The 14,178-nt window shown below is 39.6% G+C and overlaps 1 long non-coding RNA gene across 1 annotated transcript in view; it reads left to right on the top strand.

Annotated features, from left to right (window-relative positions):
* The window catches only part of LOC128311564 (uncharacterized), a 253,609-nt gene extending 239,760 nt beyond the window's left edge, over positions 1–13,849 (top strand). Inside the window, exon 5 of the long non-coding RNA XR_008290029.1 lies at positions 10,521–13,849. This is a non-coding gene — a long non-coding RNA (uncharacterized LOC128311564). The remainder of the gene's footprint in view (positions 1–10,520) is intronic.
* Positions 13,850–14,178: the final 329 nt, after the last annotated feature.

Raw genomic sequence — 14,178 nt, 5'->3', positions numbered from 1 at the left:
AGTATAAAGAAATTGAGTGGAATTGCTAAGACAACATGAATACCAAGAAAAATCACATCTTGTGTATTTTCTGCATATAGGTCAGTACCCAAAGTCAAATTTGTGCCACTTAATGAGACTTCTTGCTACTAGAAGCAAAAACAAATAAAACAACAACAACAACAAAAAAACTTGTCTACCTCATATAGAAACCTTGTACAGATCATGTGTCTATTCTAGATAAAGATGCCCAGGGAAGAAGTTTTAGGTGCCAGCCTTTGATAGGTCTGAGAGCACAGATATCATTATCAGAAGTTGAGGCTCACAGAAGCTGGAGAAGGACGAGTAGACCTCCCCTGGGGTGATCGCCATAATGGAAAAAAAGTGTAAGAGAAAGGCAGGGTAAGATTGAGTCCTGGGACCCCTCCCTATCATTTACACGAGAACATGTGATGTGTACCTGAACCCTGTCCCAGCTCAGACATACAAATACTAACTTCGTACAGACTCTTGGTGAACAGCTCTATTCTCAAGGCTCTAGACAGTTTTACCAAGACATTGTCTTTTTGACATGGTATTTACACTTACATTTATGCTAACTGTGTGGTAATTAAAAATCAGGTTCTGGAGTCAGAAATACCTGATTTTTAAATCCTTGCTCCATCACTTACAAGCTGATCTTGGGGAAGTTTCTTAACATTTTGTGTTTTAGTTTCTTCATCAGAATAATGGAGACGATAATAACTGTAGAGTCTTGTGTATTTAGAGGGTTTGCATAGCGCTTGGCACCTGGTAAGCTTTCAATAAAATGTAGTCATTGTTTTTACTGTTAGTCTGTATTTGGAAACACAATGTTATCTAGACCTAAAATTTAAATTTTGTTTTTGGAGAGTTTTACATAGATGTCATATATACTTATGTAGATGTGTGTATATGTATACACTCAAATATATATGTGTCCATATCCATCCACAAATACTTCATACATATGATTTTTCATAGATACTGGTAGTTAGATGGGCAAATGCAATCAAATTACAGGGCCCAGGTTAGCTCAGGAAGGAATAGAAACCTGGAAAGTGCTGCAAGTGACCTTGTAAATTTATAAATCTTAGTAATGATATATTTTTTTAAATTTTTTAATGTTTATTTATTTTTGAGACAGAGAGAGACAGAGCATGAACAGGGGAAGGTCAGAGAGTGGGAGACACAGACTGAAACAGGCTCCAGGCTCTGAGCTGTTAGCACAGAGCCCGACGCGGCTCGAACTCACAGACCGCGAGATTGTGACCTAAGCCGAAGTCGGATGCTTAACCGACTGAGCCACCCAGGCGCCCCAGTAATGATAATTTTTATTTGGATTTTTCTCAAGCTGTTTTCCTAAGCATAGGTAGTTTGCTTCTTCTTCTTTCCTTTTTTAAAAATTTAAATCCAATTTAGTTAACAAATAGTGTAATAATGATTTCAGGAATAGGATTTACTGATTCATCACTTACATATAACACCCAGTGCTCATCCTAACAAGCGTCCTCCTTAATGCCCCTCACCTGTTTAGCCCATCCCCCACCAAGCACCTCACCAGCGACCCTCAGTTTGTTCTCTGTATTTAAGAGTCTCTTATGGTTTGTTTCTCTCTCTGTTTTTGTCTACTTTTTGCTTCCTTTCTGCTATGTTCATCTGTTTTGTTAAATTCCACATATGAGTGAAACCATATGAGATTTGTCTTTCTCTGACTTATTTCATTTAGCATAATACACTATAATTCCATCCACACTGTTGCAAATGGTAAGATTTCATTTTTTTTCATTTTTTTTTAATGTTTATTTATTTTTGAGACAGAGAGAGACAGAGCATGAACAGGGGAGGGGCAGAGAGACAGGGAGACACAGAATCTGAAACAGGCTCCAGGCTCTGAGCTGTCAGCACAGAGCCCGACGCGGGGCTTGAACTCACGAACTGTGAGATCATGACCTGAGCCGAAGTCGGACGCTTAACCGACTGTGCCACCCAGGCGCCCCAAGATTTCATTTTTGATTGTCGAGTAATATTCCATTGTGTGTATATGTGTGTGTGTGTGTGTGTGTGTGTGTGTGTGTGTGTGTGTGTATATATATTCATTTGTCAGTCGGTAGTTTGCTTCTTTAAAGAATTTCAGAGGTGCCTGGGTGGCTCAGTCAATTAAACGTGTGACTTTGGCTCAGGCCATGATCTCATGGTTCATGAGTTCGAGCCCCACATCAGGCTCTGTGCTTTCAGCACAGAGCCTGCTTCAGATCCTCTGTCCACCCCACTCTTTGCCCCTTCCCCATTCATACTCTCTCTCAAAAATAAACATTAAAAAAAAAAGAATTTGACAGCTGTTCTTGTCATTTTTTCTCACCAGTTCTTGGGCCAGAAGTAATCATGCCCTCCCCAGCAGTGCTCTGACACTAGGGGCATCAAAGAACCACAGTGAATAATTATTCATCTATTATTAATTATTGCTTCTTAAAAGACGGACTCTTTTAAGGAAGTCCCAATAGTCCATAACTTCTAAGTCCAAACAGCGATAATGTTTTTCATTAAAAGTAGCTTAAAATGGCTGTTGATTAGTTTATTGTGCTTTTTCAAAGGACAAGATCAGAAAAACCATCTAACACAGGGGAGGCATGATGGAAGACTTTAGAGTGGAAAGAGAGTAGCCTGGCCTTAACCAATTGTGATTGAAATTGCTTGCATTTATGAGTTTGACAAGTATTTATGTCAATATGAATCATTATTAGGGCCCCTTCTAGGACCTTAAAAGGAGTCATTGCAAGTGTGGCACCCAGAAGCTTAAGCTTCTTTAGTAATGCTTCCTCTGCCCCCCTGCTCGCAGGCATTAAGAGAGTTTCAATTGCAGTTGTCACTTGTTGATCAAAAACGAATGGCTCTCTAGCAGTGCGCATTGGTGGGAGAACAGAGTTAGGATTCCCTTCCCAGGTGTTGGGCACGGTCAATGGCTGTCTTATTAGCTAGCACCGAATCCCCAGGGCTGCTATGAAGCCTTTCACAGAAGAGGTGTTCATAGTACACTTGTGCTTCATGAAGAAGGAAAATATGAATTCTAATTCCAGGAAGACAGGGATGGTGAACTTCAGTGACTTATTGAGGAAGGAATAAATGATACCGGAAGTGTGCAAAGGCCTTTCTTATATGTTAGAGTTTGGTAAACCAGAGCTCATGCAATGGTGGGTCAAATCTAGCCCACCGCTTGTTTTTGTAAATAATGTTTTATAGGGGGGTACCTGGGTGGCTCAGTCGGTTGAGCGTCCGACTTTGACTCAGGTCATGATCTCACATTCCTTGGGTTCTAGCCCCACGTTGGGTTCTGTGCTGACCGCTTGGAGCCTGGAGCCTGATTTGGATTCTGTGTTTCCCTCTCTGTCTGCCCCTTCCCCACTTGTGCTCTGTCTCTCTCTCTCTCAAAAATAAAAATAAGCATAAAAAATTTTTTAAAATAATGTTTTATAGGAACCCAGCCATAATCATTTGTTTACTTATTGTCTAGCCTGTTTTCCTGCTACAACGGCAGAGAGTACATAGTCCGTAAAGCCTAAGATGTCTACTGTCTGGCCCTTTATAGGAAAGGTTTGTTGACTCCTGACATATTTGATCATATTTTGATTTTGAGTTTTATTTCATTCCTGTGAGGGAAGTCAGGTGTTATTATTTCCACTTGACAGTAGGAAAGAAAAACAAAACAGATCTGGAGAGGTTAAATGTTGTTGCCTGGTTAGTTACACAGCAGGTAGAGTTGAAGCTGATCCTGAGTGCTGGGAGTAATTTAGGTGTACCACAAATGAAGGCTGCTAAACTACTTATAAATGAGCCTGTGTTATGAAATTTTAGACATGAAAAGCTTTGCTCAGATGAATTCATTAAATGAAGCAAGCCTCACAGTATCCACTAAGGCTTTGGGGCAAGTGTGGTAGGAGCCCCATACATTTCTCAAGCCTTACCAGTTAGTCTACTCCAGCTAACTACTAACTGCCAGTGTTTACATGTCTTTAAGTGCAAGGCCACTCTGCTCATATATAGGACAGGCTGGAATTTCTGGGAGAGAATACTTTCCAGGAGCAGCAAATGTCTGACAAGACTCAGTGGGTAAATACCCCAGCTCCCTTGCTAAATAACCCTCCTCAGCTAAATAACCTAAGGCATGGGTTTACACCACTTCCTTGAGTTTCCCTGTAGGATTAGGCTCTATTTGCCTACAGTGGAAGTTGGCTTAATAACACATCCTTTCTTGGCTGCCTTCTCTCCCTCTTCTTCTCATTTCCCCTCTCTCCTGCCAGTGTTATCTGCACCTCCCAAATAAACTACTTGCTCTCACAACCTTCTCTCAGCTTCTGCTTCTGGGGAAACCCAAGCAAAGACAGGTTGGGATAAATGGGAGCACTCCTGGAGAAAAGCAAATATTTGGCCTCATGCTGATAGCTGACCATGCTGTTTCAAAGGGGGAAGATCAGTCATTAAGATGGGGTTAATCTCTTGTGGTTCATTCTATTAACCCCACTAGTAGTTTGCTGATGAGGGCTCACTTTCCCTGCAGTCACTGGTCTTGGAATTACTCCACCCGCCACGTGGGGAAGGATGTGTGCGTCAGCCAAGACACATGCGGTTGCTGCTTTAGTGGAAAAATAGCACAATGTCATCAATCAATGCCTCACACATGCTCTCAGCCGAAGGGCAATTAGTGTTACTCAGGACGAAAACTAATATAAGGCTGTGGATGAATGGGTTATTGAAGAGACTATCGAATCAGCCTGGCTGTAAGAAGCGACCAGAGGCAGTGGGAGTGCTCCTTGTCTGTGCCAGGCAACAGCTAGTGTAGAGCAGCCTTCTGCCTCGGGCTTCGAAGGGGTCATTCCACTGATAGGAAGATTAGTCATTTTTACTACTTCCTCTTTTCTGGTTTATCCCCTCAACAGACTCAGCAAGCAAATAGGGTACGTGTACTCCTATGGTTGTGGTCATGTTCTCTTTTTTAAAAGCGAGAAAATTGAATCCTTTCAATGTATTCACAGTATTTTTTTTTTTTTTTTTGCAAACTTTTTCCTTTTATGGCTACTTTTGTCTCTCTGGCTGTATTTCTCTCTTCCTTCTCCCATGGGTTCTTTCTCCCCTGCAATGCTGCCTCATCTTTCTCTCCCTCGTTTTTCTATGTGCTTCTCTCTAGATTCCCTTTCCTACATTCTCTTTCTGTGCCCCAACCCCCTTCCTCTGCTCTGGTCCCTTTTTTGGGGGAAGGGGGGGGAGTCCCTGGGACATTTTCTCATGTTCTGGCATTCTTAAAAATAGGTTCATTCATTGAATCCTTGATATAATCCCCCAAGGAAAAGCAGTTACGGTTACAATCTTTCTATGTCATTTGTGGCCAAATAACCCAACATAAAATCAGTTAGATTCATTCTCAAGTAAAATTCCCTTATGATCTTTAAAAGCCTGACTCCTAAAGTTCCCCATCTGGATAGACTGCTTCTCTGTCTTTACTGAAGCCCTGCTGTCAGTGCTAAACATTACCCAGGCAGTGGGGGAGCACAAAGTTCAGCCATCTTTAGAAATAGGTTCTAAGTATTGTCTCCTCCTCTGTTTGCCTCGAGAGGGAGAGGCAGGAGAAAAAGTAGTAACTGGGGAAAGGCAGCTGTACGTGTCTGTGGTCTGCTGTTCACTGCCACTTGGGGCTGTGGCTTATTGGCTACAGTTCATGAGTGGGCCTGGGAAGAGAGAAGAGAGGCACAGCCTTCACCCCTGAATGGAACCAAGATGTCCACAGGCTGGATCTGACTGGATCTGAGATATTCCTGATGTTATCACAAGACTGAGACCCGGGACTTCCAAATAACTCCTGATTTTCTGTCTTCAGCCCAAAGGCAGAAGTACTAAGACCCTGCTGGAAAACAGTGAGAGGAGAGAAAGAAAATGCTCTCTCAAAGTCTCAAAATGGTCTTGCAAACTAAAATTACAAAAAAAGTGAATAAATCATATGCTAAGAAAGAGAGTTGACAAAATCATCAGTCAAAACATGAATTCATGGATGATCAGCTAATAGAACAGCCTGTAAAAGACTCATAAGTATGTCTAAGATGATAGGTTAAAAAAGTAAATTTTCACAAAGTGAACAGGAAATTATAAAGCAAGGCAGACTTAAAAGAATCAGAGTAGGTAGATAGGAAAGGAACCAAATAGAAAACTTAGAATGAAAAATGAAGTTATGGGAATTAAAGATAGGATAGGAAAGATCCTCAATAGATAGGATAAAATGAAATCTAGACACATTTGAATAGAGAATCCGTGAATTGGAAAACAGTTTTGAATAATTCATCCAGCATATAGTGCATAGATACTGATACCAAATATAAAAGAACAGTTATAATGGAGAAAGATTGAAAAATACATAAGCATAATACAAGTTCCATCAGAAAAAAAAAGGGTAGAGTTGAAGTAGCAAATCTTAAGGAAATATTGATGAAATTTTCCCTTAGTCGAAGAAAAAACTTGAGTTTGTAGAACAAAGCTCACTTTGAGACTGAGAAAGATAATTAAAATTATACCTCCTTTAGACACATGTTGCAGTGGCAATGAAGAAGAACAAGGATAAAGAGATATCTTAAAAGCTACCAAATAGGAACAGACTAATAGAACAATGAAAAAGAGAGAAGACTTCTCATTAGCAACGATACTTGCAAGAATACAGTGGAGTAATATATGTGAGCTAGAAAGTTATGTGTGTATGAATAACTATTCAAAAGTGAGGGAAAATAAAGATATTTATGGGTCAACAAAGGCTGAATTTATGACTCACAGACCCTTACTGAAAGAAATATTAAAGTATATACTTTGGCAAGAAGAGACATTAATGCAGAGGGAATGCTTAAGATGTGTGAAATAATAATGAACAAATAAATTTATAAAATCTGTCAGTAAGTTTATTTAGTGACTGAGAAGAGTAAGAATGTTTTTGGAAACAAGAATGAAACTAAACCTCAAAGCAACAATAAAATGAGGGGGATATTCAATGCGTAGAGTGAGAGCATGCTAAAATCTTTGCCTTAGCAAGGAGGATAAGTAAAACTGAATAACTTTGGCTTAGAAAATTTTATACTTAAATATGTTTTTAAAAGTGGGTGGATAACCTGCAAAAATATATATAAAAAGATAAATCCAAGCGCAAAATAATAAAAATATACTTAAAAGAATTAAATTCACCCTATAAGAGACATGGACTATTACACAGGATTAAAAACAAAACCAAAATCTGCGACCTTTAATTTTAAAAAGAAACTCTTAAAACAAAACCACATGTAACAAGGTAAAATAAAGATCCAGAGGAAAATACATCAGATTAATATTAATCAAATTAAAACCTGGGCAGTAATAACAATACATAGAATGGAATTTAATTCAAAAGCATTGCCAGAAATAGTGAAAAACATAGTATTATACTAACTGTAAAAAAACAACCAGAAACAAAAGGGGACAAAAAAGGGACTCTTTAATCTGATAAAGATCTATTAAATATCTACAAAAACATCACATCTATTTTTATTATTGTGTGATATGAATCATAAACATTGTATATAAAATATACATACAAATTAAATATGTAGAAATTAAAAAAAGGTTTTTAAAAGAGAGCTTAACATCATTTTTAAACAGAATCATGCTCTTTTGTCATAGTCATATGACCTGAATGTATGGTTATTTCACTAGGTGTTTGCATTTAGATATGGTATTTGATTTTCACAGAAACCTGAAGGTAGCTCAAAATTAATTTAAGGAAACATGGGCTGAACCTCACTTTGCAAATCTCAACATCACACAAATTCATATGATTTTTCTACTGGTAAATGGATATTTCAATTATTAAAAAAGTTAGTGTCTAGTTGGCAGATGTTATTATTTGTTTACATCAACACTAAAGACTTTTTTGGAATGAAAGACATCGCATATAAAATTAATAAGCGAATGGCTTAATGGGAGATTTTTGCAACATCAAAAACTAGAGTCAAAGGACGGATATTTAAGTATACAAGGAAATCATACAGATAAGCAAGAAAAAGGGGAACTAGAAAAATGGGCAAATTATATGAAAAGGCAAGTCACAGAACTAAAATTCTAAATAGGCAAACAAGAAAAGATGTTCAGCCTCCCTGGTAATCAGAAAAATGCAAAGTGAAACAGCAGTACACCTTATTCTCATTTTATTGCCAAAAAAAAAAAAACGGTTAAAAATACCAAGTGTTTGTGAAGAGATGAGGAAATAAACACTTCTGCATGGCCAGCAGGGGTTTAGAGTGGTACAACTATTGTGGACAAAAATGGTGGTGTCCTAAGTGAAGGTAGGCACACTCCCTATGAGTCAGCAATCCCACTCCTTTGTGCAGGATGTAGAAACACCTGCACACAGACCCACCATGGTATCTGACAAGGTCTGCTCATTGCAGCATTGTTTGGGAAACACAAGCGGTTGGAGGTAAACCAGCCACCCACTGGTGGGGGAATGGATACATAAAACGCATACTGTTCAGGAATTAGAAGCAGTTGCAGTATGGAAAGACCTTAAAAATACACTCTCAAGTAAAAGAAAAAGAAACAGATGAGAGCTACAATACTACTGTATAAATGTAAACACACAACAGTTGGTAGTTGACATATGTATGTCATTGGAGATACAACAGACACATTCATGTGAGCTTCTGGTTGGAGTGGAAATGGAGCCACAGGACTGGTAATTGGTGATAAAAGAAAAAGAAAAGAAAATGAAAGAAGAAAGTGACTATGTACCACCCCATGGTGATAAAATCCTCTTGTCTGAGGAATAAAAGAACTCAAATTTCTGTATCTGGAATTTAAAGAAAAGTGATTAATTTTTGTCTGTGTTTGTTATCCTTCATTCTTATTGAAACCTTTCTTTAGTTCCTACAATTATACATTATAATGTCTTGACTTAAAAAAAAACACTCATGATAGTTGGGGTGAACTTTAATTTTGTCCCTTCTTTTCATGTATAACTTCCTTTTTCTGTCTCATTAATGGCCTTACACTTTCATAATGTTGTATCTTAAAATGTCTACATCCTGAGGGAATAAAAATTCTGTGCCAAAGAACTCTCTTTTGTGTTACCGCTAACCTCCTCAAGATAAATTCTATTATTACAGTCTACACAGGTGATGGTAGAGTTTGAACTCATAACCCATTGTGAGCACATTATGCTGATGACACAGAGTTCATACTGTTTGTGTCTATTAAATGATTCTGCAGATCTTCACTAATAAAGTTTCAGGATGTTTCGATTCGAAGGTATTGTATAACTGATCTAGTTTATCCCTTTACATTGAACCCCCCTCATTCAAGCAGTGGTGTATTTACCATGAAGCCAGTGAAGCTTAAGCTTTAGGGACCCTACCTTGCAGGGGCTTCTTCCACATCTCTACCAGCGCCTGAGAGATGTATTGGCATAGTCCCAGGTATTTGTAAAATCTGCAAAAGAGGTTGAAAACGAGATCCGTTAAGACCACTTTTTCCATTCTGATTTCCTCCCTATCACACTTCCTTTTCATGTTAAGGAACCCTGGAGTGGCCAGGAACATTGTTATTTTTGTAATTTTGTATTATTTTACTAAAGATTAGCACCGCAAAACCTGGGTGCACCCCAACCTTCATTTATAATGCTAATAATCATAGTACTCCACTGTGTGTTCCGCCCCGCTCCCATCCTGCCTCTCAGGGGTAGTCACTGTATTGACTCTGTTTATTGCTTGTTTGCCTTTTTGTTTTATTTCATAACATGCAAGTTATAGGCTTTAACAATGTAGGATTTCTTTTTTGACTTGCAGTCAACTTTGTGACAGGATGTCGTACTTTACTCTCACCCTGAGTATTGTTGCTCAGCTGTGGTTCAATCATTGTCACTTCTGTTTGATATTTCATTGTGGGAACGTACCATAATTACTTTACCCATTCTTCTGTCAATGGCATTTGGGTTGTTTCAAGTGTCTTGCAATTTTGAACAGTGCGCTAGATAAACATTGTTGTACATATTTCAGATAACCATGTACAGGAGTTTCCTTTGGGTATATACCTAGGCGTGGAATTTCTAGTGCATAGAGTTTGAGAATGAAAAACAATAAAACATACCATAAAGTTGAACAACATATTTAGATCAATATATATTGTATGAGAGATATATTACATAAGAGATCCATTCTTCCCCTCTTTTCAACACTTGGTATTGTCAGGTTTCCTATTTTTTTTGCAATCATTTGGGTATACAATGGACTTTGCAGTCTTGTCTTTCCATTCCTTGAGGATGAGTTAAGGTGTGCATCTCTTCATGTCATTTTCCAGTCTTACAATAACCTTGTAAATTAGGGATTGTACACAGAGAGATTAAGTAATGTATCCAAGGTCATCCAGCTAGTAAGTGGTGGATTGAGAATTCAAACCCAGGTCTGCCTAATCAAAACCCTCACACTTATCAATCCTGTTATATTAACCACTACATTTCTTTTCAACAGATTGTGGGGAATAAGGATCTTGAAGAAGTTGCTGTTCCAGATCTTGCAATACTGAGAACCCAATCATTGAGAAGCCTTTCTTTCCCAAAGTTTGAATTAACAGCAGTCGACCCACCAAAAGTAAGCTCTATGCCTTTTGGGTATTTGCATTTATCAAAAGAAATCTTTGGAGAAGCAGAATGGCCTGATCTATCTAGTCCTCTGAATTTATGAAGTGGGTATAGTATTCTGTTTGCTTGGTGATGTACATTTAGACTAATACTTAAATCATTCCACAAACACAGAGTGAGGCCGGCAAACCAGGAAACACAAAGCTGAGAAAGAGTTACTGGCTTTTGAGTTTTGTTCTCTGAACCATTACTCTGGCAGGAAAGAGGAGATGTCATATTTTATAAAATTGCCAATTACAAAGATTTCTCGAATATGAAATTAATCTACTACATTTGTGTGTGTGTGTGGTTTGGGTTTGTTTTTTTGAATATCAAGGCCTCCCCTACCCTGGGTTCTAGTAACCTCACAGAGCCCCAGGAGTGACTTGAGTGGGGAGGCTGGTATTAGATCCAGACCTTGTCTCTTTTGTCCCAGCCCAGGCACTCTGTGAGACACCTTGAAAGGAACTGTCATGGGACAGCCAATCCTTATCTACCTTTCTGCCACTGGGACATAGGAGCAGAGCAGACAAAAGCTACAAATGCTTGCCTCTGGCATTGATTTTTGAAGGAGGGGGAAAAAAAACCCAACAGTAGCAACTCTGGAATTTCCGATGCACAAATGTCACAACTTTAAGACATCTGGCATCTTTTCAGTCTAGGTAGCTGATTTTAGCACCCAGTCAAGGGATAAAGAAAGGGTCCTTTTGCAGAAATTTTGAAAATAAGCATATCTGCATCTTCACCTTGGAACCTCTGAGAAGGGGTAATCATAGGTGTTTGGACAAGCTGGCTGTGGGCAGCTGGAAAGATAGGGAAGAAAGCCCGCTTTTTTTTTTTTTAATAACAGCTGTAGTGAAATATACCTCACACATCATAAAGTTCACATTTTGAAAGTCTAAGTGGGTTTTAGTATATTCACATAGTTATGAAACCATAACCGCAACCTAATTTTAGACCATCTTTATCACCCCCCAAAAAAACACTGTACTTGGCAAAATCACTTATATATTCTGGATACACGTCCCGTATTAGATATATGATTTGCAAATATTTTTCCCGTTCTGTGAGTTGTCTTTTCACTTTCTTGAAGTCTTTGAAGCATAAATGTTTTTAATTTTGATGCAGTGTAATGTATCTGTTTTTCTTTTGTTCCTTATACTTTTGGTATCATATCTAAGATATGACTGCTGCCTAATCCAACATCCTAAAGATTGATTCCTATGTTTTCGTTGGGAAGAAAAACCTTTCTCTGTCCTTCAAGGTCTTTCTAGCTGGACTAAGAATCAAATTGACAAGAGACAGATTAACAGGAGAAAGTCCAACTTAATAGCATACATAAGGGGAATCCACACAGACAATGAAATTCCAAAGACAGTGAGACAACATGAAGTTTATATGAGCTCAGGAGAGGGGTACGGGTCTGAGGACACAAAGGGGAGAAAGACCATTAGAAGGAAGGTGAGAGGAGATGTTTGGGAAACAAAGGTTGCCCTAGTATGCAGATAACAGATTCCTCTTTACCTGAGAAATCTAATAGAGTTCTTCCTGGTACAGGCACAGAGTAGAGGGGGAGGTAAAGAGCTTTTTCCGAATCTTCTGGGGCTTGTTTGCTTTTAACTCAAAATAATGTTCATACCAAAGTGGCCCATCTTGGGGCAGCCTGCCCTTGGCCCCTATAGTGCCCTCTTCTGAAACTTCCCTGAAGTTTCACACATTGAAAGTTGAGCTGGTAGACTGTGGCATATTGCCGAACCACTCCTGACAATATGTAAGTTCAGTTCAACTCATTTCAGGAGATGGTCATATAGCTATGTTCTCAAATTTAGGCCTATGGTTCAAGTAATCCAGTATTAGAAATGCCTGTTGGGGCACCTGGGGGGCTCAGTTGTTTAAGCGTCCGACTTTGGCTCAGGTCATGATCTCATGGTTCATGGGTTTAGCCCCACATCAGGCTCTGTGCTGACAGCTCAGAGCCTGCTTCCGATTCTGTGTCTCCCTCCCTGTCTCTGCCCCTTCCCCACTCACACTCTCTCTCTCTCTCAAAAATAAATAACCATTAAAAAAAAAAAAAAAGAAATGCCTGTTGTTTAAGAAAACCAATGGTTAATGATTGGATCAAATTATAAACCAGTTTTTGAGTGCTGAGGAGAGCCAGTGGAAAAGATTTCTAGATGTCAAGCTCGAAGTATCTTCAGCTAGAGTGAGAGCAGGCAGAAGCAGTGTGACAGAACTTCCTGGTTTGTAGTTGTGTCTCTGGTGATCTTTGAGTGGCCAATAGAACAGCAGGCATGAAGATTGTGTACACATGAGCTGTAGTGATGATTTTTCTGAAGTTTATATCGAGCCATTCATATTTAGTTTGCTTTGGGAAAAGGGAAGTTTTTGTTCTCAAATGAATCCACCTCAGAAAGGAGGGAGAAAAATCAACATTAGTTTGGAGAGTTATAGCTAGACATTGGAGGAAACTGTTATGCCCAGAATTCGTGATCTCCAAAGACCACCAGGGAGCCGAGTCCGATGCAAAAGTAAAGAGCCTTTATTCGAGCTAGCTCGAGCTCAATCCCCTACCTGCACTGACGTAGCGGTGAGATACTGGGGAGAGAGAGCAAGTTTCAAAAGGACAAAGGTTTTATTGGGGCCTAGGGGCAGTTGGTGAGGTAATGGCCGTGGCCTCAGCGGATTGGCTGGGGAAGGGTCGGAGTCCTGTTGCGCAGGTTGCCGGGCATGTTTTGATCGGGAAGTTTGAACGGGTGAGGGGGAGGTTACTCAAGGGGAGGAGGTGTGATCAAGGTGAAGGACACAGAACAAGATGGAGTCAGCCAGCATAGGCCCGCCCTTTCAGAAACCAGAAGAAATCAGGATCTAGTCCAGTTTATAATGAAAAGGCCAAGTGGGATGGCAACTATTTAGCTTGGCTTTTGGCCTCTGGAGGATGTTAAAAGTTCAATCTGGAGATTCCTTATAAAAGTTCCAGCAAAGCAGGTTTTCAGGAGCCTATATGGTCACTGCTATTCTTGCTGCACTTACGTAAATAATGAGGCCAAATTGTTTTCTTCCTTCTTCCTGCCTTTCTTGACTGTCTTTCCTGTCAGTCTTTCTTTCCTTCCTTCCTTCCATCCTTCCTTCCTTCCTTCCTTCCTTCCTCTCTCCCTTCCTTCCTTTCTTCCTTCCTTCCTTTTCTTCCTCCCTCCCTCCCTCTCTCCCTTCCTTCCTCCCTCCCTCCTTCCTTCCTCCCTCCCTTCCTTTTTTCCTTCCTTCCTTCCCTCCTTCCTTCCTTCCTTCTTTCCTTCCTTCCTTCCTTCCTTCCTTCCTTCCTTCCTTCCTTCCTTCTTGCCTTCCTTCCTTTCTTCCTTCCTTCCTTTTTTCCATCTTTCCTTCTTTGGATTCTATAGATTTGCGTGAATTCCTCTTTTCTCAAAGTCCCCAGAATATCCTGAGGTTCCTGCACCTGCCAGGAAGTGACCTTCTTTACTCACCTGGTGAGGCTGCTGGGAACTCTGTAAGCA

Source organism: Acinonyx jubatus, chromosome X (genome assembly GCF_027475565.1).
Source record: "Acinonyx jubatus isolate Ajub_Pintada_27869175 chromosome X, VMU_Ajub_asm_v1.0, whole genome shotgun sequence".
In the NCBI taxonomy this organism is placed as follows: domain Eukaryota; kingdom Metazoa; phylum Chordata; class Mammalia; order Carnivora; family Felidae; genus Acinonyx; species Acinonyx jubatus.
Note: the sequence above shows the minus strand (reverse complement) of the source record. Positions and strands in the feature narration are given on the sequence as shown.